A 27,385-nucleotide genomic window follows, 5' to 3' on the forward strand; every position below is an offset into this window, starting at 1 on the left:
GCTTAGAGTAGTTTGTGGTAAACACTGGAATTAAGCTTTTCTTTTTCTTGTAGTTAAACTGCTTGTTTATTTACTCACTTGTTGGACAATGGGGAACATTTAAGCTAACTTTTGAGGTAATGAAAACCATAATTGAACCAGGGTATGAAAAGAGGAATGGCAATTGTGCTTGGATCTTTTCAAGCAGGGAATTTTTCATGACAACAGAAAACTAAACAGCAGGAAAGCTTTTTCTATAGTAAAGAACAAGAAGTCTCTGTCTGCTGTAATGCCTGGATTACAAGATGTAAATATTGTGGAGTTGTAGAAGTATCTGCTTAAGAATTTGAGATCAGCTAGATGGTTTGATTTGGGTTTCTGAAATATATTAACCAGAAAGGTTTACTGACCTTTCTAGAACTGGGCATGGTTTAGTTTCATTAAGTGCTAAAAATCAAGGCACTCTTTCTTCATGTTGAAAGATTGAAGAGGGCAAAGTCACTTTGCTGCTGATTGAAATAGATACTGAGCTGCCATCACGGCTGCCATCACTGCATTCACTGACCTTTTGCCTCAGTTTGACTCAGGGTGAGAAACTGAGCAACTGCTTTCATAGAAATTTCTACTATTATATTCTACAACAATGTGCTGGAATTTTTCTCCTTTCTTTGTTCCCCCTCCCCTCACAAAACACACAAATATGTCCTTTTTACTTCCAGGTGAACGTTACCACATCAGTGGAGTACTGGAAAATTTACACTGCTTGCTTTAGTAGTAGATAAACTCTATTTTGCTGTATCTACCTTCAACTACAGTGCCACTGCACACTGCTTAGGCTGTACTATAGCTTTTATTCCCCACCCAGAATCCATCTGCTATTGCTCTGGCATCTCAAAGAAATGATGCATAGCTGCCTGACATGCCAAGGCAATGCATTTGAGGAATGTCCGGTTGCAGTCGTCTATTCCATGGCAACAAAACAAAAAGTCAGGAGAATAAATTATGGGGGAACCCTTGCAGTTTTATGACACAGTTTATTTGCCCTGAGCTGGCCATTGCTGGATCTCTCCACCCCAAGAGAGCAGGAGTGCATGCAGATTTGACTTGTAACCCAGTGCAAGATGAATGGGCACCATTAGGGAAATGACACTTGTGGATGAACATAATAAAAAGCATCTCACAAGGGAGGCTGGCTGGTCAGCTTTATTGCCACGCTGTTTACTCCATTCATTTCAAGGTATTTTTAGCGTACTTGATTGACTGTCGTTTTTCTCCAGATGAGGTTGCACAATAAGTCATGAAGGGGAGATGAGACAAAGACAAGAGATTGAAATGCTCCCTAGGATTAAACTGGATAGCAGAGACTGAATGGCACAGTTCGCTCTTTGGCATGGTGGGGATTCATGCTCCACATTCCTGGGCACCCAGTTGAGGTGCTTGGGTTAGGAGCCTGAGAGCAAAGAGAAGGGCTTCAGGAGGCCTATTCAGAGCTCTAAAGAGCCAAATAACTGTGAAAGAACCTCTCTGTCTTCATTTATTGCAGAGCTGAAGATGAGATTGCTACCTCAGTTGCATCACAATTAAACATCAACTGCTATAGATATGAAATCTATCTCTATCCTTCTTTTGTTCTGCAGTAATTAACCAATAAACCAATAACCATTGCTAGCAGCTAGGTATTTAACTGCATGCTGGCACAGCAAGATCTCCACAGCTCTGTCATAATATCATTCCACCTGCATGGTTTTTATTCCTCTCCATGGATGAGGACTTTCTCCTAATTTATCCCCTCTTCGGCTGTCACATTTTCTCCCTCTTTTTTTTTCTTTACTTCCTACAACTTAGTGGCATAATCCTGGAGTGGAGAATCCTGAGTAGGCTCATGAAATTTCAGAAAAGTGAGCTACTCATTTCTCAGCCTTCACAAGGCTGATAATATCAGTAAAGGTTGTTATCCTCAGCATTACAGTCAATGCAAAAGTGACTTTAAAGCACGAAGGTAGCAGGCTCAGTCCTGCTTACCAACAGAGATGAAATCTCCTCTCAGCTGACATGCATCACACATCTCACTTGAAATATTCTTCCATGTATGTTCTTCCTATTTCCAGATAGATTTGAAAGTAATTTTAATTGTTGATCTATAGAACTTTGCAATCTGACAAACAAGAAAAGCAAGTCAACAGAGCTATGCTAGCTGACCAGATCAGGCCGAAGTTCAGAAGCCTCAGATGTTTGTCAGCTGCTCTACAAAGGTCAAACCCTCTTCTACACATTATACCATTATCAATTTGTTTTCAGTTTTATGCCACTGAAAGTAATAGTAAACATGGATTATCACTAATTGGGTTTTTCTGAAGACAAGTATTACTCCATTGCTGAAAACTATGACTCCTGTTTGTAGGCATGTGATGAACACAGCACATCACAATTTCCTGGGAAAATGTATTCTTTCCTGTTGACCTTGAAGTCCACCACACTAAAAATTTTGGACCAGAAGGACTGAAAATCTCATTTGTTGTGGCTTGTGCCCCTTGATGCGCTAAACAGAATTACCCTGCCCGTTCTTGTGAACAGTGGATCATCATCAGTATTGTCATGAAAACAAGAAACTGTTGTTACTGGGTATTCAGCCTTGCTTCTTTTTCCTTTTCCTCATTGGGTTTCTGACGCAGCATCTTTTCCTTATAAAGCTTTTTCCTTATAAAGCTGTTGTTACACTGGATCACAATAACCCAAACAGGGCAATCTGTGTAACAGTCACATGAGGCTGATAAAAATACCTGAACAAAGGCAGTTCAGCTGCCTCTTCAGGAATATCTTTGGGTTCTCTATTATCAAGAAGGAATATGGATACTAAATAACAACTATTTGCTACACATTTCTGACCACTCAAACACAAGGGGGTTCAGAAAACCAGAAAAACGTTTATTTGTGCAGTCAAAGAACCAGTGTTACTATTAATTGGAATATTCTTTGCAGAAAGCTGTTCCTATTGAATATTAACAGATATGCCAGGAAATTTTTTAAAAAATAATGAAATACATACTTCTCTGAGCAACCATGCTTTGACTTCTTCTACAGGATTCAAGCTAGTTACCATAATGTACAATTTCTTGTGAGGAATGTGAAAACTGTAACCAAATTGTGACCTTCTCCATTTAAGGTATAGTTTAAAGTCCTGTTTCAAGTATTTATGATGTTGTTAAGGAATGAAATAATCTAAGTGTCATAAAGGAGATCACTGGGCAGTGATCAAATATTTTTAGAATATGTAACACAAAGTAATGATCATCTGTAGCAATTCTTGAGACTCTGAAAATATATCAAATAAGCATAGGAAGAATAGGATCAGTGGAAGTCATAGACTGTTTGGGGTAAAGAGCCCTTCAGTGAGACAATCTGATGCAAATCCTTCTGACATATCAAGTAGCAGAGGATGTGAATGCTAGTCAATGAAACTGTTGAGGAATCTCAATGGCAGACTCCCAGCAGAATCTGGCAGATTGCTGAGTAATAGCAGAAGAGCAAGGCATGGTAAAGCCCCTCCTCACACAATACCTGAAAGATCCAAAGAGGGTGAAGGAGGAAAATAACCAAGTAGTTTTCTGCTAGGCATCTGTCAATTGTTGTGACAGAGATCTAAGAGAGTGGGTCAGTGATCACGGTGAGCAGAGAACACCACTTACATTGCTGAATGCTACTGCATGTGCTTGCAGACAACTGAGGGGTTACAGGTAATAGATTCTTTCAGACATCTGGTGCCTCAGTTTACTTGTTTCAGTAACATCTGGAAAGAGTGTTTGAATAGGGCTTGTATGATCTGAGAGCTCAACAATTTGGGGACACAAGTATCATTTTGCAAAAGCTACCTTAGCTTACTGGGGCACCACTAATGTTGGAGGACTGGAACTGGAGCCAAAGCATTGAGTAGTTACAAATGACAGACTGGAGCACTTGTTGCTAAGAGTCTTTTTCTGGACTCGGAGAGCTCTTCATGAAGTTTGTACAAATGTTTGCAATAGGAGTAGCCAGATGTAGGGGACTTGCTCTGAAACCAGACAGCACTAACCATTTGACAAGATGTTTCTTAAACACCTTTTAAGCACCACAGCCCTTCAGGTCTCAGAACTGGCACTTTCATTTCCTGAATGTCTACAAAATTGGAGGTAAATACTAACAGGAAAAGCAAATATCAGGCAGAATGTGTTTCACAAGTTTTTGCAGAAGGAAAGATATTTTCTCTGAGTAGAAAAAATGACCATAAAAAAAAATTAAAGCCACTTTGAAAGCAGCCCCATGGAGTCATCAAAGCCTAAATAACTTATCTTTGATAATCTCCAGGGATGATGGCAAACGACAGAACAGAGAGACAAGGTGCACAGCTTAGTGGATACAAAAAATGGAACACACTGTAGTGTGCATCAAACAATCTTCAGGGAACAAAATGTGTTTGGAATACTTTCAGCAATTTTATTTCAAATGGCATCAGAGGACCAGTTATGGAAATGGATGAATTAATGAGTCAGAATGTATAGGCATTCAGGGGAGTTCTTCTGTAACTGGATTCACCGACAGATATTTTAAAGCAAAAGAGAGGTGTTTAAGATGACACAGCCTAGCTGGTATCCATGATAAAAATTACCAAACCAGTGCTGTCAAAACATATTATAATTGATTAAGGAAAGTAGAAATTCCTTGAGATATTTCTGATCTTCTCCCTGTAGTGCATTATGCTTTCCAATATCTTTTCTACAGGGCTGCAAATGTGAATGAATAATGATGAAAATTTAGGTCTTGCAAGCATCATACTAGGTATAGAGATATGGTTTTATTTCATGAATACAAGGTGCTCTGCCAATACCAATTCCTACACACTTCAGTTTTTTATCTCCTAGGGTTACTCTGGTCCTCAGCATAAACTTACAGAACCCTGCATAAAATAATATCCCTCTCTGTCTACATATGGCCTGACTAAAAGATGTCGGGTGAGATGTAGACAATACAATCTTGATACTAATAACACAAGGTAAGGGTTTGGGATTATTTTTCTTATTATTTTTTTTAAAGGGAGGGATTAAGAATTTGTTCATCTGTGCAGCTATCATCTATCACCTTCCTATAATCAGAAATAGCAGCATTCTCTGCTTGCTGTCCAAACTAACCACAAGCTTAGTTTACAGTTGTGTCTCACTGAGTTTTCTTTCTTATTTCCTTCTCTCTGCATATCACAAGACACATAGCTTTCAGATCTGGCTTACCTTTCCTTGGCCTCCTGATTTTTTTCTTCTTTTATTTCTTTGTATTGTACTATATTCCTACTTTTGTCCTTCTACGGTCTAACATATCCCTTATCAGTTCTTTCATCTTCATCATAAGATTGCTGCTCTTTTCCCCTTTGCCATACCTGTGCTTCCCTCCTCTGAACAGTTCAGGCTCCTTGCTGCAGTTTTGCATCTGGCAATGAATCATCCCGAATTCTCTCTGCCCTTTGGACACACAATCATTCCCCATATTCCTTCCATCATGTTACTGACTCCATCTTTCATGCCACGCTCTGATCAACTGCTGTTTGACACAAGCACTATCCACAGCCGCAGAATTTTGTCAGGAAGGCAATACAGAAATACTTCACCAAAATATGGATACAAAATAGATTGTAACATACACGAGACCACAACCGCATATGATTTATGAGCAAATAATTCAGTGACAAAAGTACACATGCAAAACAGGAAAGATGGGCACATGATGCTGTAGGAAAGTCACTAGTGCAAACTATAGACAGTAACTTTTTCCACCGTAGCTGCCTATGAGAGAGATAATTTTCCCCAAATAAATGAGATCTTGTAAATCCAAGACCCTGTAACAAATAACAACAGTGATTTTTAGAGATGTTAAGCCTGTAAGTCCCCTCTGATGCAGAGGAGTTTATGACAAGACTCACTCACATTGTGGCTGATGAGAAAGACTACTCTTCAGGGTTGCTTTCCCCCCTTAGAAGGATGCAGCTTTTCTGGAAGCAATAATCCTTACCTTTTTTTAGGAATAGTGACACATGAGAATGTCTTAGCTATAATGTAACACTATAATATTAACTGTAACATTCAATGTGGTAACATTTGTACAATATCCACCCATTACCTCAGTACTTTTCGTTTTTCTTCTGCATGTGAACATCTCAGACAATTTCAAAAGTCTTTAGTGAAATGTAAGATTAAGCTAAATGCACGTTAGCAATCTTGACAAGGGCTGAAAGTGCAATCGAAAGGCTTTAAGAGGAAACTGCGGTTTTAAACACCTGTATACCATACCGAATTACCTGTGAATATGCAATAACAGAAAAAATATTTAAATCCTTGTTTTCATTAAAGTTATTTTATGGAGCAGTCATGAAAACCACTTTGGAAAGCCTGCATAAAGTAATGAGGTAAACTGTGTTCTGGATGAGTCATGAGCTGACCTCCTAAAACAGCGTATGAAATGTGCTGTCATCAGGGAGAAAAATCTTCTCTGGGTTTGCAAGCCTTTGTCATTACAATAATATTGAAATGGCTCCTCAAAATGAAACCTTGATAGCCTATTTCTGCAAATACACAGAAGTAATCTCTTTGCAGGATTCAGAAAAAGCTGAATATTAATATTGGGCACCAGATCCACAGTTTAAATATTAATTAAAACACTAAAAAGAAACTTAAACTAACAACACAGTTATGTGATATAATTCCTTATTTAAACCCAATTAGAGAAGTGAGGATATTTTTCAGTCTGGGTTCTTTTTGTTTGTTTGTTTGTTTGTTTGTTTGTTTGTTTTTTGGTTTTGTTTTTGGTTTTTTTTGTTTCCCCTAGAATCTTCCTCCTCATATTCCCCAGCATTTTTTGACTGGATGATAATGTCCCAGAACATTTCTATCTTGTGCTTTACAGATACTGTATTTTATGCAGACCCTGTGGGGCAGTCTGAAATGAGATTCTGCTCACAAGCAGCCACATTGACAGCACTAGGATTATTTTCAGGCTTAGGACTAGGTATTATCAAGTTTTTCATGTATCTAAAGATGTATACAGTCATTTAATGGGGCTTACAAAAATGCCTAAGCAGGCTAGAGACCAAAACACATTGGAAAGCTAAGAGATGATAGAATCTGTCTCTAGGACATGATGGAAGTTCATCTTTAAAACTGGGACTTGCTGGGGCTCCATCTTCCAGTGATGATGAAACACTTTGTGTCACTGGCTTAATATCAACCTGATGAGGGAGGAAAGAGACACCACTCCCCAGTGACTCTGCAGGACGCTGAATTCCCCTTGCAGTGATTCACTGGGAATTAAATTGCTGCAAACATTACAAAGCTGGATATTGGCTGAGAATACAGAAGTGTTAAAGAAGCCAGAGTGAATATCAGCAACTTTACAGTCCATTTATCAAAGTGCCAATGGCTCCCATTTCAAGGCAGGTGAGGCAATAATACGTAAGGATTTAAGAGATTATCTGTTTCTAGAGTAATTTAATATATAAAGAATGTGATGGCAGCTGGGGGTGGTGGGGTTCTTGTTTTTAGGGAAAATGCTGCAAACCTGTCAGGCTCTTGCCAGTTCTTGTTACTACAGCTGGAGCTCAACACTTGCATATTTACTGTTTCACTGAACATAGCTGTATGGAATAAGGTCTTGCTTAACTTCAGCACATAAAGATGAAAGAGAAGGGGAATGATAAGCATGACTCACTTATTATTTAACAGTCTTACTTGGGCCAGTTCTGCCAGGCTCACACCAACTTCATGGTATCATTTCAAGGCTTTGATCCAGGTTTTAGCTCAGCTCCACTGCATTAAATGAATCCTCTTATCTTCCTTTACTCCTCTCACACCCCGCTTTCTCCTTTATCTTTGAGCATTGTTCTAGCCCTCCCTTAGCAAAAGCTCTGTGTGTGCACATGGAAATACCTGCCATCAGTGATGTGCCCAAAAATCCTACCAGTTTGCAGCAAGCGCAGGCTCTGTGTAAAAAGGGAGAGGCACAGAGATAAAAATAAACCCAATCTTTGCCCATTTCACTGGATGTCCTGCCTGAAAACAAGTAAGCAAGTGAAAAGGTGAACAAACCTCCAGCTCCCTCCTGTAACGTGAACTGTGGCATGCTGAGCAGTTGTATACTAGCTCTAGCGCCCTGCAAACCTATTGTGCCTGGCATTGCTCAAATGTGAGTGAAAGATCACCCATGCCCTGTAGATCTTTCAGTTCTGAGCTGCAAGACAAACTTGGAGCAGAAGAATGATAAAATGCACAGACAAAAGACTGAAATGGAGAAACAGATTGCCATAACCAATAGGATTTGGGTGCCTGAGGTAGCGTTGATGTCAGAGATGGCAACCTGTGCTCACATTTTTGTGCTCACTAATTCCAGAAAAGTTCGATGTATGTCATTGCTTTTACTGTAAAACCCTTGTTCCTTCCAAGTTGTGTGCCACAGAGTGCAATATCCTCATGACATCTAGTGTGATAGTGGTACCCTGACATACTCTCCCAGTGCTTTCACACCCAAGTATTTTGCAAAGTACATTTCTGATGCTATTCAGACAGCCAAAAAATTAGAATGCTGATCTGGCTAGCTTGTAATCAGAGCTGGACTAATTATGGAGGTAACTATTCACTGAATATCAGTATTATTTTTGGAGTATTTTTCAAATGGAGTGAATCTGTACACCCTCATCTTCTTCAATGATGGATGAAAATCAGAACCACCATGTTAACAGCTGATATGATAATACAATGGGCCTGGCTACTTTCCTGAAATCCTTTGTGGTTGAACTGTATGTGGTTAATCTCCTTGATGCTTCTGTGCTGAGCCTTTACACTGGAAAACAAATCTAAGCCGAATCATCATTGCAGACTGTATTCATGTCAAAGCTATTATACTCAGAAAGGAAACAGCTGACACTTCAAGGCCTGCATGCTTGGGACCAGAGATGGACAGCTGTCATTGTTGCTAGTAAAAGCAATTTGAAGGGATGGGAACACATCATGTAATAGAGATGGAAAGGCTTACCTTTTTGTGATCCCATTGACTAGCATTCTGTGAATATGCTAGGGCAAAGCCCTGCTCAAAGCAGGGTCAGTGTCAAGTTCAGACCAGGTTCCTCAGAGTTTTACCTGTTGTCTCTTGGAAAAACTCCAAGCATGGAGCCTGTACAAGATCTCTGGGCAACCTGGTCCACTGCTTTGCTCTCCTCGTGGTGAAAGAATTTTTCCTTAAATCCATCAAAACCATATGCCTGTTTTCTCTCATCCTCCCACCATACACCACTATAAAAAGACTTTCTCCATCTTCTCAGCAGCTTCCCTGTAGGTATTGACAGGCTGCTATCAGGTAACCACAAAGCCACCACTCCTTCAGGTTAAACAAGCCTATTTCCCTCAACCTTACCTCACAGGTCCTCTACTCTTCATGGTATCAAATATTGTTGATCTTAGACCTATGATTTGCTCTCGGACTACTTCCAAAGATTCATCAGTCACCAGACAAAAGCATTTCTATTACAAAACTTTGCTAGATTACAGATATTTCTGGTCTGATGGACACAGCCCACTCTGGACATACCTTCTGTCTCATGGCTGATGTGAAATGAGAAGGCATTCAAAGCCACACTGCCCGTTGGATGACAGCAACCACCACCACAGTGGTAACGTAGGGGAGAATCACATCAGAAAGCAATGTGAGTTGAAGGAAGAAGCACCACATTTGTCCCAGTGGTGATTCTTATTCGCGGTTTTGCAGGCAGAGACCAGTTGCCCCTGGGAATGTTGCATTGCTTCTGCTGCTCTGTATGGGTTCAGTAACTGAAATGAAAGAGCCAGTCTTCCATTCAGCAGTTCTCTTAGAAATTTCCTGTAGCCTCCATTGATTTTCTTTGAGAGGGAAACATAGATATAGCATTGCCTTTTGCCTTTCCTTTTACACAGAGAGGACTTTAATTAGTGCCCTTTGTGTTAAACCATTAGATGTGGCCACCTGTGGTATCTTAAAGTTATCCACATTTTTAAGTGGTTTTAAATGTTGGGTCTATGCCACCCAGTGATTTTCCAGCAGGGGAAAAATACTCAGTTGCCTGGAAGGTTTTCCATTACCTTACACCACAGGATTGGCATAAAAGAGCTGAAGAAATGTCTGAATCTAGTACTAATGTTTCTACTACAGGGAACATTGTTTTTCTCTTTTAGGAGATGGGAGGGTGAATGTGAGGGAGTTCAATTTGTTTTGCTGATATTTATTGATTTTTTTGTTTTATTTCCTCAATGACAAGACCCAAGTAAAAATTGTCATGATTTAGATGTCTTTGGTTTTATTAAAAGAAACACTTGCCCATGGCAGTCAAATAATTTCTTTCCCTGACTTCTGTTTGCAGTATTATGACCTTGTTTTTGCCAGGACCTCCTCCATCCCATCACATCCCATTCTGTCCCAGTAGCCCTTCTCCTGCAGCTATTTCCACAGTTTTAAATTCAAATTTTTAAAAGAATGTCTGTTGTCCACATCTCTTCCATAGAACAGGTGAATAAAAAAGATGGGATTTTATTCCTTAGGTGTTCTGCTGCTTATCGTGTCTGTTCATAATACTATTACCATGATCTTTGTTACAATGCTTTTGCTAGCCTTTGTCATTTACAGTGCTAATTTACAGGATTCCATGTTATTTTATGAATGTAAAATGGTTAAATACATAGGGATCCATTTGGCCATAAACAGAATGTATTGGGTGAACTGCAGCACATGCTTAAAAGTGGGGAAGTGTTGTCCAGTAAACACGCCTGGAAAAAAGTCTGCAAAGCAGACTGCATCTATAGCTCTGGGATACTCGGAAGACCATTAGGCTTCAATCCGGAACTCAATGTTATACTTTAGATATTTGTTTTGCAATAAGTTATGTGTGCCAACTGCCTGGCAACAGTCACAGCCCCAGGTAGTTTTGTATGACCCTGTGCTAAGGGGAGAAAAGGGAAGTGTTGTCCTTTTTAAAGGAGTAAACTTTTGGTTGGGCACTAAATGTTACAAAGGGGCACTGGAGAGACAGACTTTTCTCCTCAGTGATGAATAACAAGCATGATTCCAAGACGGTTTACAGCAGGGAACAAAAGAATCTAACTCTGGATCCAATAAAACAATGAACTAGGACTAGTCCCCAAACACCAATCCTGGTTTTTTCCCCTCTTTTTTCTTTTTTCAGAGAAGTCCTGAATCTACCAAAAGCAACAGCAGTTTTGCCACTGGCGTACACAGGGCTTTTGACCTATTGATTTTTTCAGAGCAATTTACCATGGGACTTCAGACTCTGAAATTGGAGTTTGGAAGAGTAATGTTGCCTATACATGAGATCCCTGCTCTCAGCACTCTCCAAGTTAGGCTTCCACTGTCAGTGCTGATGTGTGGAAACTCACAATTCACTTCATGAAAATCCTGTAATATCCTCCCAGTGGTTGCAGTTCTCATGAGTACCCTGACATTTAATTCATTCTTAAGAATATAAGCCTGCACAAAAGTAGCATGTTTGCAGAGCAGATGAAGTGAATCTAATACAAGCAAATATTATCTGTGCATTTTTGTTATGAATAGATAGCTCTATTAGTTACAGAGGGAGCTTAGATTAATTTTGTGAATCTCAAAACCAAACAATACAGAGGAAGAGACATCAGAGACACTGCACGTTCAGTGGGTGTGCGCCTTCTGACAGAAACACCGGTTATTGTTGATTAGCCCATATAATTTGGATTATATTGGATTTACTGTACTTTGTCTAATATTCACAGTTCTGTCCAAAATCCTTCTGTACACCACGACAAGAAGATGGATAAACAGGAACAAATGCAATACAGATCAACTATATCCAGAAATACATCAGTAAAGGACAAAAAGGTTATGAAAATAACGAGACTACAATACAATACTACAATATAAATATGTATTCCCCACATGCCCACACAGAGAAAGAGAGATTATACTTTGCACTGTGGGATTTTGATTTTCTATTTATCTCTTGCACAACAGGTTCCTTTTAAGGAATCAGGAAAAATAATTGCTTCAAGAGTAATTGGCCCTAACCACCTTTTGCATTTTCTAGCGTAGCTGCTGTTACTATTGGTCGTATAACAGCTCCTTGAATAAAAACAGGAGAACAAGAGAAGATAACCAAGGCTACACAATAGGAATAAAGCATCAGGGTCCAGGTTGTAAGAGAGAGGAAGGAAGGAAGGAAGGAAGGAAGGAAGGAAGGAAGGAAGGAAGGAAGGAAAACACCCAACTCCCTTCCTTAAAAGGAAGGAAACATTCAATACTGAATTAGGATAGTGTCAGCTGAGCTGAGTAGGATCAGATACGCAATGCAGAAGAGAACATTCCCACTCTATGAAAAAGCAGATGCCACAAATATCTGACACTGGGATGCATTTGCTTTTTGTTCACAGACTTCCTGTGCGTGCCTTGTGAGAGAAAAACGCACACAAGTATCTTCTGAATATTCTCAAAGTAGCAGGAGACAGGTTGTACTCCTTAGCTAGCTGCGCTGTTTGGTGTTATACGGAAAGGTCCTCACAGGTACCTGCTGAAAATTCCCTCTTCTGTCTAGATGATATGTTTGTCAAAGTGAAAATAGAAAGTGAGGGAAATCTTGGAGAGTAACTGTTACTAAATATTATTAATAATCTAAATGAAACTGTACAAATAAAAAAGTCTAATCTGCCAAAATGACTTAATAGACAAGTCATGAATGCTTGTAAGAACTGTAATTAAACTTACTTTGAGAGAAGTACATTTGCAGCTCTTTCAGAGACCAGAAGATCTCTCCATATACTTTTGCTATACTTTTATGATTTGTCTGTAATGAACACAATTATTCCCTAGCCAATAACTTGGTTACAGCACGAGGCTTCAGGTGGTGTAAGGACCCTGTTGTGCTGGGCACTGCCCAGCTGCTCCAGAAGCAATCCCAACTGAAAATTAAAAAAAAAAAACAAAACCAAAAACTAAAAAAAAACTAAAAGAAAAAAAATCAAAAACCTAAATTCAGTGAAACTGTACAGGGCCTCATTATGCTACGCTAATTTTAAATTAAGGTATCAGAAGCTAACAGGTACTAAAGAAAGCCAGTAGATGCCCGTTGTCCCAAAGATTACAACAAACCATGTTAATGCCAAGAGGGATGAGACACAATATTTTAAGCTCAATGGATGGGGCACAACAGCCTATTTGGTTAGCAAGGTCCTTCCGCAAAGATCCCAGTTGCAGAGTACACAGGGGGAAAAAATATGATGTGAGGCACTTGCCTAGCTGTGGTCTCAAGGGCTGAGCTGGTGGTGGGAGGCTGTGCCTGGGCTGGAGGCAGGGGGAGAAGGATGTTTTTTTAATGCATTTTTCATGGAAATCAAAGAGAGGGCTTCTGGAGCACAGAGGCCCCTGCAGGGTTCTTCCCAGGGACAGATTTTGTTAGTGCTCCTGTCAGCCCTGATGAGGAAAGCAGAAAGAACTCCTGTAAATAAGGAAATTTCCCTAGCAAGCAGTTGCCTTGTGTCACCAGCTTCTCACTGTGAAGGAAACAGTCCCATCAGAGTCAGAAGACTGTTAACCACTCTGGCTGGCGAGGCAAAATCATGTGGGCTGAGTCTTTCATAGCTGACAAAAGCATTTAGAAAAAAAACTCACAAGAATTCAAAACATTTCTTCAACCTCTACACTGGTTTTAACCTGCCTGGGTAGAGAGAGACAAACATACGTTATTCATGGCAAGCTCTTATTCAAGCTGTTCTTTTGAGGCTTGAGAGAGTTTTCATTTAGCTTTTCTCCCAGGAGACTTTCCACTGTCCCTTTTCTGGGCTCCAATGCAATGAAAAAGAGGAAACCCTGGTGTGTCTTGGCAGCCTGGGAACAAGAAATGCCACATTCTTATGAACAGTCTTGAGTTTAAAGGCTTAAGAAAGTTATATATGAGCATCCTAACTATCAACTGTTTGCCTAAAGTGAAGCACCAAACTTCTTGGCATTTCCCATCACTAATACTACTACCTTGGTCAGTTTGCTTGTAAATCTCAAAACAACTTTATGAGCTTCCTTTCCAGACAGAGAAAAATCTCAAATACCTTTTGTCACTTACTGTATAGAGCCTTGCAGAACCAAAGCTTTTGGTACACTCATCATAGGCTACATAGGCTTTAATTTTGTACTCACTGTAACAAACACAGGTAGATTGAACTACTTTCTGATCACAGAAGCACAATGTGCATCACAAGAATTGCAAAAGAGAAATTGCAAAAGCTATGAGTTTTTCCCCTTTTTACTATGTTGTCTTTATTGTCAGCTGAATGCCAGCACGTTCTTTGCATCAGAATACACTGGATCATTATTTACTAATTCTCAAACATCACCTAGTTTTCCTGTAATGAAAAAACAGAAAGTATCTCAGCTAAGTGCATCAGGTTCATGACAAATTTGATGGAATGCCTGGAATTCAAATTTCTATCAGTGTTTTAAGTCCATGTGTACACATGGGAGTTTAAAGCATATTTACTCTGCTTAGTTCAAGGTAATTCGCATCAGTTTCTCATTATCTGGAGCACCAAACCAGTCCATTGATATCGCATCAGTTTCTCATTATTATCTGGAGCACCAAACCAGTCCATTGATGTGAAACAGCAAACACCTTTCACCTGTGAAGACTACAAGGCAGCAAGAAGAGATTCTTCCAGGGAAAGTGTAAGAGTTCTGTTCTCTTAATCTTTCTGCCAAATCTGTAGTTGAAAATAGTTATGAACTGTGTTACTAGGTTGGGTTATAAACAGATTGTGTAGAAGTATGGGGTATGAATTAGGTAAACCACAAGACTCAGCAGGAGTAGCTAGAAAAGACATTTGTCATTACCAGATATAATTGTGTTATTTGTGAATGCAGTCTTTTGGGTGCTTGATCTTCTTTGCACAGGTGATACAGTTCAAATGTGCTATCTTTGATCTAAATGGATTATGCATTTGCAATACCTACCTTGGAGATAATGAAAGAAAGAATAAATACACTTCTGTGTAAAATGTAAGTAACAAAATTCTCCTGTATTTCTCCACATCCTTTGCATTTTTTTGTCTCTTGCCTGTTTCCAGCCTGTGTGGATAACTGAGACATCCCTTGTGTCGAGTCTTAGAAGCATGACCAGCATTGCTGAGACAAATGAAGCTGTGATGATACCACTCCTCATTTTCCTTTCTGTCTCAGTGGAGAATTGCCAGGTCCCCATGGAGCCTCTTACTCCTGTATTCAGGAGTACAAGAAGTGGGAAATATCCAGTAACTTTTTGACTTAGTTGTGCTGTCATTCTCTGTTAACAACCTAGCTGACGACAGTGGTCACCTAGGATAGTGTTAGCTGATATAATGAGGCAAGGTGTTGGATACCACTGGACTCTGTGTTGACAAATATTTCTTTGCCACCTATTCCTACAGGGTCAATCCTTCTCATGTAGTTACACTGATGCCATTTTCAACTTTGTTGCACCTGACAGTCAGAATGGCAGCTGTTTCCAAAGACAGCAGACCCTCACAATATCCATCCTGAAAAAATTGAAAATTGTTGCCTGCTCTTCCAAACATTTAAGAAATTGATATGAAAGTATAGAGAAGGTACTGACATAGTTTGCATCTTATGTAGACTCCATACCAAGTTACTTCCTGAGATTTATTTTCCATTGTCTAAACATTAATAATTTAGACCTTTTTTTCTGGAATAATCCTTTTCTCAGGACAATGCCACCCATCCCAAAGCAGTTAGTGAGTTTTTACTACCTAGGTTACTAAAAGGCTCTTAATCTAGATGCAAAACCATAACCTATTAAGATCTGAAATGTTTCTAATATGTGGTGGGGTAAAGGGGAAGCACACTGTCCCTTGAATTACATGGTTCAAGATATGCAAAATTCATTAAGAAGAGATTAAAAATTAACTAAGAAGAGAATAAATGATGCTGTCAGTGGCATGGTGGGTTGACTGGCATTTTTTTAGGATGACCAGCATCATTATGAGTGGATACAAAATTATTATAGATCTCAGTAAACGGAGATGACTGACATTTTTAAAAGCTCATTTGCAAAGTTGTAAATGTAAAGAAGCCGATAATTAAATTTAAAGGGCATTTTCCAACCATAACATTAAAAAGATTAAGAGGTTGAACATTAACCTGACTGTAAATCCCTACAGTGTGTCCTTCTACAAACAACAATGTCTGCATTTTAACCATTCAGTGTCATTCAGCACATCAGCCCTTCAATGTGATTGCATTGCATATTACAGACTGAAACAGAAAGATCCCAAATTAACTCATTAAAAATATAAAAAATAATTTAATCCTACTTTACATAAAGTTTTATACACACCACCAGCACAACCCCCCCAAAAAGATGCAGTTCAGACACTTTATGGAAGCCATTAAGGATTTCATTTATATGGAGGACATAGATGTTACAGATAGTGTGTTCACAGCCTTGGAATGGACTGAATTTAGAGCTGAATTTCACTTGCACTCAGAAGCAAAAGAAAATAACATTTCAGTGATGTTGCCTGTAGCCTGGAAGGGTAGCATCAACCCTCATAGACTTTTCTTATTTATTTATGACTAAATCTGCAGCAGGGAGCAGTATATGATTTGCATATGCTACTACTGAAAATCTTGATATGAAAAATTCTAAGAGTATCTTGGACATCATTCCAGCTCAACACAATAAGCCTGCTTAGAGATGGAAAGTTGCTTGCCTGCTCTTTGACAAGCCCACTCTAAGATGACAGCATCTGGATTGGGATCACACAGCTGTTCTCTTCCTCCCTGCCAATTTCATTTTGTGGTCTCTGTAAAGTAAGAAGGAAAAAATAACCCACTGAGAAGCAGTTATACCAAAGTATCATAAGCCTGTTATATCATGAGCAGAAAAAAAAACAGGGACAAGCAGACAATCTTTCCCATTTTTTTTCTTTTTTTCCTCTAAACATTTCCTTTCAGATGTCCCTTTGAAGTCACAGGCTTATAGTGTGAGTGACTGAGAGCAAGGAGCTGTGAAATTCGCCTTTGAGCCATAGACTTCTCAAAGACTATCACAAGGCATATATGACTGGGGTGCACGACATCTGCAAATCAGTGTGGCGTTATTGAGGCTTTGTTCAGCCTCAAATTCTGGGAGACACTGAAAACCAAACCCTTCAGCTAGGAAAAATAATTTCTCCCATCCTGATTCTGTATTCTCACTTGGGGGATGTCAATGCTACTGTATGTAGTGATGGTGTTGGTGTAATTTCCTTATGAAGAAATAATTGAACATACACATACATTCTATAGGTAATATAACTGTTTATTCTATATGCATAAATTAGGTATAGTTACCACCTTCTGTTCCACTCAGCCCTGTTATTGCATTGCTAGTACTGGATATTTTTGCATTGTTAGAAATATACTGCTGCTTCTCTGCTGTTATAAGGTTGTCCCTTCAAGCTACCCTCACAATACACCACTCTAAATACTTGCTAAAAACAATTCGTGCTCAGATGGATCTGATTCACTTCATAATCAAACACTCAGATAGGCAGAACGCCTCACTCCTGACTTGTGACATCTCCTGATTCTCCACTCACGGGTCCCCTGCACTTCTCATCCCAAACAATTTCCATTACTTCTCTTACATGAAGGATATTATATAAAGGATACTGCACCCTACTGGTAATTCACAAATAGGGAGAAAAACTGACTATTTTGTCAGTTTGTACTGATGTATTAGATTCTTACAAACTTCAGAGAAAGGCTGATGAAGGTTAGGACTATTTCTGTATGTTGCCTGGTAAAGCCATTGACCAGCCTCACCCCATATCCATCTCGAGCAGGAGGGCAGCGCCATTGTGTGTCATTGCAGCATCGCTTTCTGCGAGACCCCCCAGGACATTTATATGAGCCTGTGTGAATCTTTTTTTTTTTTCCTTTCTGCATTTCAAAGTCCTCAGAGAAATGGGAGCTGAGCACTGCCAGCAAAGGAAGTAACTTATACCAGAAGATGAGTAAAACAACACAGTACTACCTAAGCAAAATTGTAGCTAGAACACTGATCTGAACAGCTGAGAGTTGGAGAACAAGATGAGAAAGACCAGAGAAAGAAAAATGGAAAAGGAAGGAACCCAGCCTGTCCCAGACCCAAAGGATACAGGCCAAATTCTGCTTATCCCTAAAGCAGAGCCACTGCAAAGACCTGAGAAGACTGTAGCCATTAAGGAGAGGAGATTCAGAGGCAGCACTTAGTAATACAAACAGAAGTGGGCGAAAAAAAGACACTAAGACAATTCAAATCCCCGGCATGTGACTTCATGGAGAGCCATGTCTGTTCCACAGCACTGAGCTGTGCCTCTGCCAGTTTAGCTGACATAGCAGAGACGTGATGTTCTGGGCACCAGGTTCCAGGGGTCCATGGAGTTTGGTCACATTTTCCCTTTGTTGCTCACTTTATGTAATTTCTTTCCATTGTATTTTCACATGATGGGCAGAAATATAGGAACCTCTGAATCATTCCTGATTATTGGAATGTCATACCTTTTGGAGGCAGATACATCATGAAACTAATTGCTAATGGTCCCAGACCCTAGGTCATGGCTTTGCTACAGAACTGATCAAGAAAAGAATGATAGAGCAAAAGGGAAATAAGATCAAGTCCACAACACAAATTTCCTGTTTCCACAGGAAACAACAAAAGCAATCTACAGATGAAAAAATAGGGAAATTAAATACACTGGAATTTCTAAGTAAGGAAAGAAGAATAACTTTTTAAAAAATAATTTCCGTTCTCTTCTCCAAAGAAGTTACGGAGGCCAAGTCTCAGTGAATGGCAGCAGTATTTAGGAAATTAAATGTTTGAATGATTATTGGAGGTGAGATTTCAGATCTTGAAGTCACTTCAACAATACTGCTCAATGCACAAGACGCGAAGGAATGTTAGCTGATCTCTCTGTTGGCTGGGATGTGATAATCCAGACAGGCACTGAAACTTAGGATCAGTGGAGAATTTCTACTGAAAACAGGCAACAAGGGATGGTAATTTAAGACAAGGCTTTTTTGAGCTACATGAAACTGTCTGTAAATTGTTTTCCTATTGTTTTAAATGATTCACTGTTTCAAAGAAGCAGTTCAAAAAAAATGAAAATTGGGCTGGTTCAATAGATAGAATTGAAGGGGTTTTATTCAGAAGGTTTTACTCATATGTTTGTTTATTTCGTTTCTTTTCTTATGGGGAGAATGGAGGTTAACAGTAAGAGGTCACCAACATTCAAATAAATTTTTAAAAATATTCATTTTTTTGTTATTCAGTTCTAACAGAGAAGACAAAAAATTATTTCATTGAAAAGAAGGAAGTGCCAGGAGAACTGCAAACCATATAAATTGTCTTTTAATCCATAGGTTATAGAAACTAATTCATATTTTTCAAAGATCCCAGGTGAATGCTCTCGCAGAACTCTTCATTTCTCTTGCAGTCACTTTTTCTTGCTTTCTCCTCATTACTTTTCTTTCTTTTTCATTCACACCTCAGTCTTTTCCCTTTCAACTCTCTCTTGCTTTCACCTTAGTTATTTTCTCTTGCCCCACACCTTCTGATATACCTTTCTTTAGGCGTGTACCGGTGCCCATCAAATAGGTTTGTGCTGCTTGGAGGCACGTTGCAATGCAGCAATCGCTGCTGAGCGATTCTGCTGCTCTTGCATGGCACAGTGGGAGGGATTTAATCTCAGACATGACACACTAGGGACTCAGCAGTTTGATGGAGGAGATTGTTTCCTAAGTACATTACTAGTATTCCTCTCTAGACAGTATTTCATTTCCCATAAGTTTGCTTTATCAAGTCTCAATTTGAAGAATTGTTAAGTAAAGACAGAATTAGATTGAGATAACTGGAACACATGGATACACTGCAGAAGATGAGGGTAAGGTGAAATCTCAGGAAACAAAATATATTAGTTGGCAGTCTTTTCCTCCTCAGACACATTTGCCGTGGAAAGGTGGTATGAGGTGAGGAAGTAGGAATGGCAAACTTGCAGACAATAACAGATAAGTCTGACAAAAGGAGGGAGAGAGTAATCTACAGCATAATTATGGAATTTCAGGATATTAATAAAAACAGTTTGAGACCCTCAATACCAGAAATGGGAGAGTGATGACTTCATGCAAGTCAAGTAATTCTAACAACAGCCTTGATGAAAGTGACACGGTGCTTTTGCCACCATGTGAAAGAGGTCCCCATGCAGCAAAATATAGTGGCACAGTCTCTAGAAGCCTGAGTTTCAAAATCAACCTATTTATCTCCAAAGACTTTCTTTTTTTTTTTTTTTTTTTAATCATCTGAATTAAAATGAAATGTGCAAGGGACATCAGGTATACTGATCACTATCACTCTGGAAGCTCTGTGTCTCATAGACTCCATTGCTAAAGTGACAAGAGCAGTTTGCAAAACCCTCTGTGGGATGGATAACAGTATTTTCTCTACACACTTGTGTCCAAACAGTTACTGTGACAGAGGGATAAAGTTTTATGTTTAGTAATTGTAGTAAACTGTCTCCCATCAGGGAGAAGCTGAGCTGAAGCCTTTGCACCTGGGGATAAAATTCTGTGTGGCCCCACACAATAAATCACATGTGAAGATTTATTCATAAATAGAATAATTGCCTGCTCTTCTCTACCCTGTGCTAGTTAATGCCCTTTAGGCATTTAATAGTTTTAATTTCAAATAATCCCATTTAGCCCTTCTGAAACATTGCATTTCAAATGTTCCTATTATTTTCTTTTCACAAACATGCAAGGGAGGTCAAAGTTTGATGTGAACAAGTTTTGCAGTGTCTCTTTAAGAATAAAAATGAGCAGTGATCTTGAGAATATTTGTTTATTTGTTTTAGTCTTCCTGGCCAAGAAGAAGGTGCATAGTCGGAGACAATGTACCTGTTTCCTGTTATTAAGTTAACCTTGTTAAGCATTACATTATTGTTTAACATAGGATAGGGACTTCTCTTAATGGTGTGGTGAGTTATTCATATGTAAAACTAAGGTATTTCACCTTGTTAAGTGTAACTGCAGTGTGTTGAGACAAATATCAGGACCCATGCATCAGAGCCAGAATTAGACATGGATTTCTTAAACCTGTAGTGGAGTTAAAATGCAATTAGTCTGCAACTACAGTTTATGTAATTAAAGTAGGTAGCAGTCATTAGTGAAACATAACACAGTTAGATATTTAGAAAGCCTGTAATAATGTAGTAACTGTGAACATAAATGCTGCAGAAAAAAATGCTGAATAAATATTTCCTTCCTTTGGCAAGGAATACGTAATCTTTGAGGTTCTCTATCCACAAAAAGGGAGATGATCATGCAGGCTCACAGTAGATATTCATAGCTGTGATCAACATGTTTATAATTAGCTATAGCAAACACTTCATTTGAGATTTTCAAACATTTTACAAACACTTTGTTAAGCATTGTTAGCACCTTTCCGTCTTTCACAAACAGACTTCTCAGACTGCAGAATGGGCTTGGAAATATGAATTCTGCTTTGGAATTTAGGTAGCACTCTTTTCTGGTAAGGTAAAGAGCTAATTACATCCTTTCACTATTTCCCTGTCACTGCCTTAAATGTGGCCTGCAGAAATACACGCATAAAAAAAGATTTAGCTGCCCTCTCAGAAACTTGTTTGAACTATAGTTCAATATATGCTTAAATTCCTGCAAAGAATTTGAGCCAACTCCTTTTATATCTGAGTCAGCTTTCTTCTCTGTGCTTCTAATCTACATCTTAGGTAAGCTGTTAAGTAACATGAAAGATGGGTAAAACTTGCAAAGATTAATGGACACAGAAGCAGAACAGACTAGATTTTCAAGCTCTTGAGAATTTCACGTAAGAGTGATCATGATGGACTTAGAAGAATTTTAAAATCATTTGCTGAATAAAGATACTGGGTGCTTTCCAAAGCAGGTTCAAGGATCATCTACAGGTATCACAAGTGAGTCTGCTGGATCATAAGTGAGTGAATAAGGAAATCACTGATAAAAGCAATGTACTAACACTATTTCCAACCAAGGGAAAAGGAAAGATTTCCTTTTACTTCAGTAAGAGTCCCTGTGGGGCCTCAGCATGTTAATATTCCTGTCAGAGACACTACTGAAGGCTGCAAAATCTCTGAGGAACAGTGAGAGTCTCCATGGATTTATTCAGGGTCCCAAAAGGACCTCCTTGACTGGGAAAGATTTGCAGAGATTTACTGAAATATCACAGCATCTTTGCTGGACTCACTGGCAGGTTGAGGGGGTCAATCAGTGGTTCTCTGAGAGACTCCCTGATACTGTATTATAGTTCTCTGTTATTATTTCATCACCAATATTACTTCAGGCTTTGGCAGGAAAAAATCATTTCAGCCAGGAAAAAAACAGAAAGAGTGTGGTTTGGGGGTTTTTTTTGTTTGATTTGGGGTTGTTTTGTTTTGTTTTGTCATTATTTATTTATTTATTTTAGATCTACCTGTACATATTTTAAATAAGAGATGCATTTCTACTATGCATTAGCTTCCAGGTATTTAGAACAAATTGTGAGCTGGTTTCAGTCAGCCATCTGAACTCTCTCCTCTTTCCCTAGCTAGCCATTTGTCACCCAGGGACTTTGAGTAGCTCTTAAAAGGTTTTTCTATTTAGTAGCACAGGCAAGATAGCTGATATGAGAATAATGAAGTACTGTGCCTCCAATTCATGCTGGGCTGCAGAGGGAGTACTTACCTATCACGGCACTGTTCCTTCAGAGAATATATCCTGGAATCTAATGATCTTCAATTCAATCTTAACTGAAGCTTAAATAACTCTTATGCTGAGGGAACCTTTTTCAGGGCTGAGGATAGGTATAATTTTAGGCTGAGTTCTGGTTTGAGTATTTTATCTGAAGTGCTTGAACAAGATATAGAAACATAAAATCATAGAATGATAGAATGGTTTGGCTTGGAAGGGACCTTTAAAGATCATCTAGTTCCAACTCCCCTGCCATGGGCAGGGACGCCTCCCACTAGACCAGGTTGTTCAAAGCTCCATCCAGCCTTGCCTTGAATGCTTCCAGGGATGGGGCATCCACAGCTTCTCTGGGCAAATGCTCCAGTGTCTCACCACCCTGAGAGTAAGGAATTTCTTAAAAATATCTAATCCAAACCTACCCTCTTTCAGTTTAAAACGATTACCCCTCATCCTATCACTACAGTCTCTGATAAAGAGTCCCTCCCCATCTTTTCTTAAAAGGCCCCTTTTAAGTTCTTAAAGTGCTAGCTAAGTAGGAAGGGCTATGAAAGGAGGTTGTAGCAAGATGGGTTACAGTCTCCTTTCCCAGTTAACAAGCAATACGACAAGATGAAATGTCATAGTTTGATAAAACTTGTCTTGTTGGGGTGGACTGGTACAAAGAGATTTAGTCAACTTCCAACAACAGTGGAAGGAGGGAAATCCGCCACTTTGATCTCCCTTTTCTAGCTAGCTCATAACCTCTGCAAGTGGAAATCAGCATAGGTTCACTGATGAAATGTGTGTGTGGCATGAGTTTGTTCCTAGTTTTGTCACGTTTTGATGACCCATTCACAGCCTACTCTGAAACAACACGTTGGGCTGGATCATTCCCAAAATGACGACTAAATAATACTTATTCCAGTGGGTAAACTCAGGCATGTGTGTCAGTGCAGTGGCTAATCCAGTCTGATTGTACTTCAGTATTCATACTGTTTGGTACAAGAATATCTAACTGCAATGGTTTCAGAATTTCGTCAAATTAAATCTATGCTCCTTAATTACAACAAAATGTATGTTGCAATATAATGTGGGGCTCCTCCCCCTGGGAGATAAGTAAGTATCTAAATTTTCAACATGTATTGAAGCCAACCTGCTGCTGGAAATGACTGCTTTATGTGGTAGCTTCCTTTCTGTGCCTCTAGATGGAGATCCTCTCCATTTAACTCAAGCCTCTAGAGAAAACTGTGGGATGCCTTAATAAGAGGTCCATTTTGCCTTTTATGGTCCATAGACCAAAAATTACTTTTTGTTTGATTTCAGGGTTATAAAATTATTTTGATCCTGTTAACTAGATTTCCAGACCTCCCCACTTCACAGCTTACATTAAAAAAGGAACAAAAATTGCTATTCTGTTCTAGCTTTTCACAGTGAAGATGTCCTGAACTATTTGCTTTTTCTGAAATGGAATGGTGAGACACTCTGTCTTTTCAATTGCCATTCTGCAAATTTTCTCCAGCTTGTAGGCATCTCTGACAAACTGAGGTGCACAGTACAGCAGACAGAACTCAGAAGGATTGATATGGACCATTGTATTCAGTCACTTCTGCCGTTTGGGCAACCATATCATATGGTTCCACCAGAGTGCAGAGAAAACTTCACCAAGAGACTTGGCTATTTGCTCACTGGTTTGGGATCAATGGTTCTTTATGTACAATCCTAGCAAGAAAAAGAACACACATGAGTGAATGTATCTCCTCTACTCCAGGGGCTAAAATTGCCGTTTTGTGGATCAAAACCAGTTAGATAAAAACATACCTATTAAGCATTTTTTTCAGGTTTTCCCAATGCATTAAGATGCAGAATTTAACTTGGAGTGATGCCAGCTGCCCAAAGACCAAATGCAAATTCTCTCTTGGTTACCCAGGTCCTGAAAAACAAAGACATATCTGCTACCAAAACTATACTTACAAAAATAGATTGTGTCCTAGTACCAGTGGGTCACTATCAGCATAACAATAGTAATAGTAGCAACAACAGTACCGATACAGTAGAAATACATAATTATCCAGACCTTTGAGGAAAAACTGCTTGTTTTTTGTTATTTCCTGAAACTAGAGGCATTATTGTATTTATTTGTCTACACTACCTATACTTTTCCTTGTGTGAATTTGTATGAGAAATAGTGTGGTGAGCAGGACTAGGGAAGTGATCATCATCCTGTACTCAGCACTGTAAGGCCCCACCTCAAATACTGTGTTCGGTTTTGGGGTTCTCACTACAAGAAAGACAATGAAGTGCTGGAGCGTATCCAAAAAAGAGCAACAAAGCTGGTGAGGGGTATAGAGAACAAGTCTTATGAGGAGCAACTGAAGGAACTGGAGTTTTTTAGTCTGGAGAAAAGGAAGCTGAGGGAAGATCTTATCGCCCTCTACAACTACCTGAAAGAAGGTTGTAGTGAGGTGGGGGTCAGTCTCTTTTCCTAAGTAACAGGCGATAGGACAAGATGAAACAGCCTCAAGTTGTGCCAGGGGAAGTTTAGATTTGATATTAGGAAAAATTTCTTCACTGAAAGGGTTATCAATCATTGGAACAGGCTGCCCAGGGAAGTGGTTGAGTCACCAACCCTGGAAGTATTTAAAAGACATGTAGATGTGCTGCTTAGGGACATGGTTTAGTGGTGGACTCAGTGGTATTAGGTTTACAGTTGGAGTTAATGATCTTAAATGTCTATTTCAACCTCAATGATTCTGTGATTGTGAATACAAACCAGCTGGGCTCATGGCACTATATTTACCAGTTTCAGGCTATCAGAGCAGCTGTGAGCAAGATATAGGTAACAGCTGTACAAATGCTCAAACCCTAACAATAGCATTGAGGCAGCAGTGTTGATGCCAGTTCTACCAACTACTCGTGTACAGTTCCCTGCTGCTTTTGGGTGAGTGTTTTTATTTTTGCTTTTTCTGATTGTTGTTAGTGGCACAGTGTTAGTCTGCTTTTGTTGATGTTGGTACCACTCCGATCTACTTGTTGTTTCAAGATATGCACAGAAATTGTTTATTTTGCCCTTAGGTACCCTTTGTAATAAGTAGATCCAGACAGGACCGCAGAATATCTTTTTTTGTAGGACATGTGTTGATTGAGAAAAACAAAAGTGCATAAAAATGAGAAGAATGGACCACACTGAAGCGGTAACACTTTGCAAAGATGTTTCTAGTTTCAAATGGATTGCAGAAGGTAATCCATGTGGTGAAGATTTCAGTCTTTTGATATTTGGGAATTTTCTGAAATGTTGGTGTTTTTTTTTACCAAGAGCCCTGACTAGATTTATAATCTCTCTTAAGGTCTGTAATAAATTCTGACTAATGTGCCTATTACATTTGTCATTGGTTTAAGGGGAGGGGGCGGGCAGCAGGTTCTGTCTTTTTTGTCACACTGTGGCTTTAAATGGTGCCAGGAAGAAACTTAGAATCAAAACCAGTGCAGTTCAGCATCAAAATCAGTTCAGGAAAGAAAAAATTATCTGTTATTGCTACAGCAAAAATCAAATCCATTTTACATAGGCCTGGACTGGAGAAGAACTGGATTAAAGAGGAGAAGTTTAAAAAGTATATTTTTCTTTTGTTTGAGAGCTGAATGCTGAAAAGTGCTCAGAGTTGCAATGCACATAGGTTCCTGGGTAATCCCATTTCAATCACAAATATAACTTTCAGGTAGAGATCGTTTGTTTCCTCTTTCATGCCTTGACCTTCATATGGCTTCAGAGGATTCAAAGAAAGCCATTAAATCCTTACCATATTTAACTTGGCAATATGCACAATACAGAGGAAGGATTTGTCTAACAAGCTTTGACAGGCATGGCATATCAGCCATTTTTTTCAATACACATAACATTTCCATAGTCTGTTTTGTGACAGATGTTGGAGATATATCCTAAATTTAAAATTACAATTATTTCTACAAGACTCATATGCACCAAAGAGATGGGATCCTGTCAGAGCAAGGGACAGCACGGTCAGGAAGATGTAACACCTGTTTAAGGATCATGATCCACAGGGTGACATGCAGCCCTTGTCCTTTCTCCTTGCCCTCCTCTTTCTGCAGGCCTCCTCCTCATGGTCTGCTGTGGAATAGGATGAATAACCTCAATAACATAATTTTGCTTCCTCACACTCACCATCGTTCCCTTTTGCAATGAACCAGCTTACAGATTTCACCCATCAGATGTCTGTTTCACTGTTCCAAGCAACTGCTAGGGAGGTAAATGAAAGAAAGCAAAGCAGACCATGACTGTCAGCACACTCTGAAGGCTTACTCCAGCCTGTGACAGCCTGGGCTACTTTTCTCCTTGTGAATGATAACGAAACTCAGGTCAACCCATCTGCGCCCTGCTTCTGCCTGTCTAATAATCACTGCAAAATGACCTGGCATCACACCACACCAAAAGTGCATGTACCGTGTATCCCATCAAATCCCCCAGTTCTCCCTCAAATCCGTGTCTAGTCAAGAGAAGGGAGGGAAGGATTTTCAGCACTATGAATTCTTTAGAGGGGAGAAAATACTGCACTGGAAATATCTCCCAACTACATATCAAATATCAAACAATGAATTATTTTATATG

At 39.3% G+C, this 27,385-nt stretch overlaps 1 protein-coding gene across 2 annotated transcripts in view; it reads left to right on the forward strand.

Moving 5' to 3' along the window:
* The window catches only part of CHRM2 (cholinergic receptor, muscarinic 2), a 106,054-nt gene that overhangs the window by 66,319 nt on the left and 12,350 nt on the right, over nt 1–27,385 (forward strand). Inside the window, exon 1 of one of the 2 annotated variants that reach the window (XM_014937412.1) lies at nt 14,616–14,715. The exons of the other annotated variant lie outside the window; for it this stretch is intronic. The gene's annotated coding sequence lies outside the window, so the exon portion shown is untranslated. Of the gene's footprint in view, nt 1–14,615; nt 14,716–27,385 lie in introns of those variants that run through there. 2 annotated transcript variants of the gene reach the window in all.

This window comes from Calidris pugnax, unplaced genomic scaffold (genome assembly GCF_001431845.1).
Source record: "Calidris pugnax isolate Ruff unplaced genomic scaffold, ASM143184v1 scaffold1, whole genome shotgun sequence".
Classification (NCBI taxonomy): domain Eukaryota; kingdom Metazoa; phylum Chordata; class Aves; order Charadriiformes; family Scolopacidae; genus Calidris; species Calidris pugnax.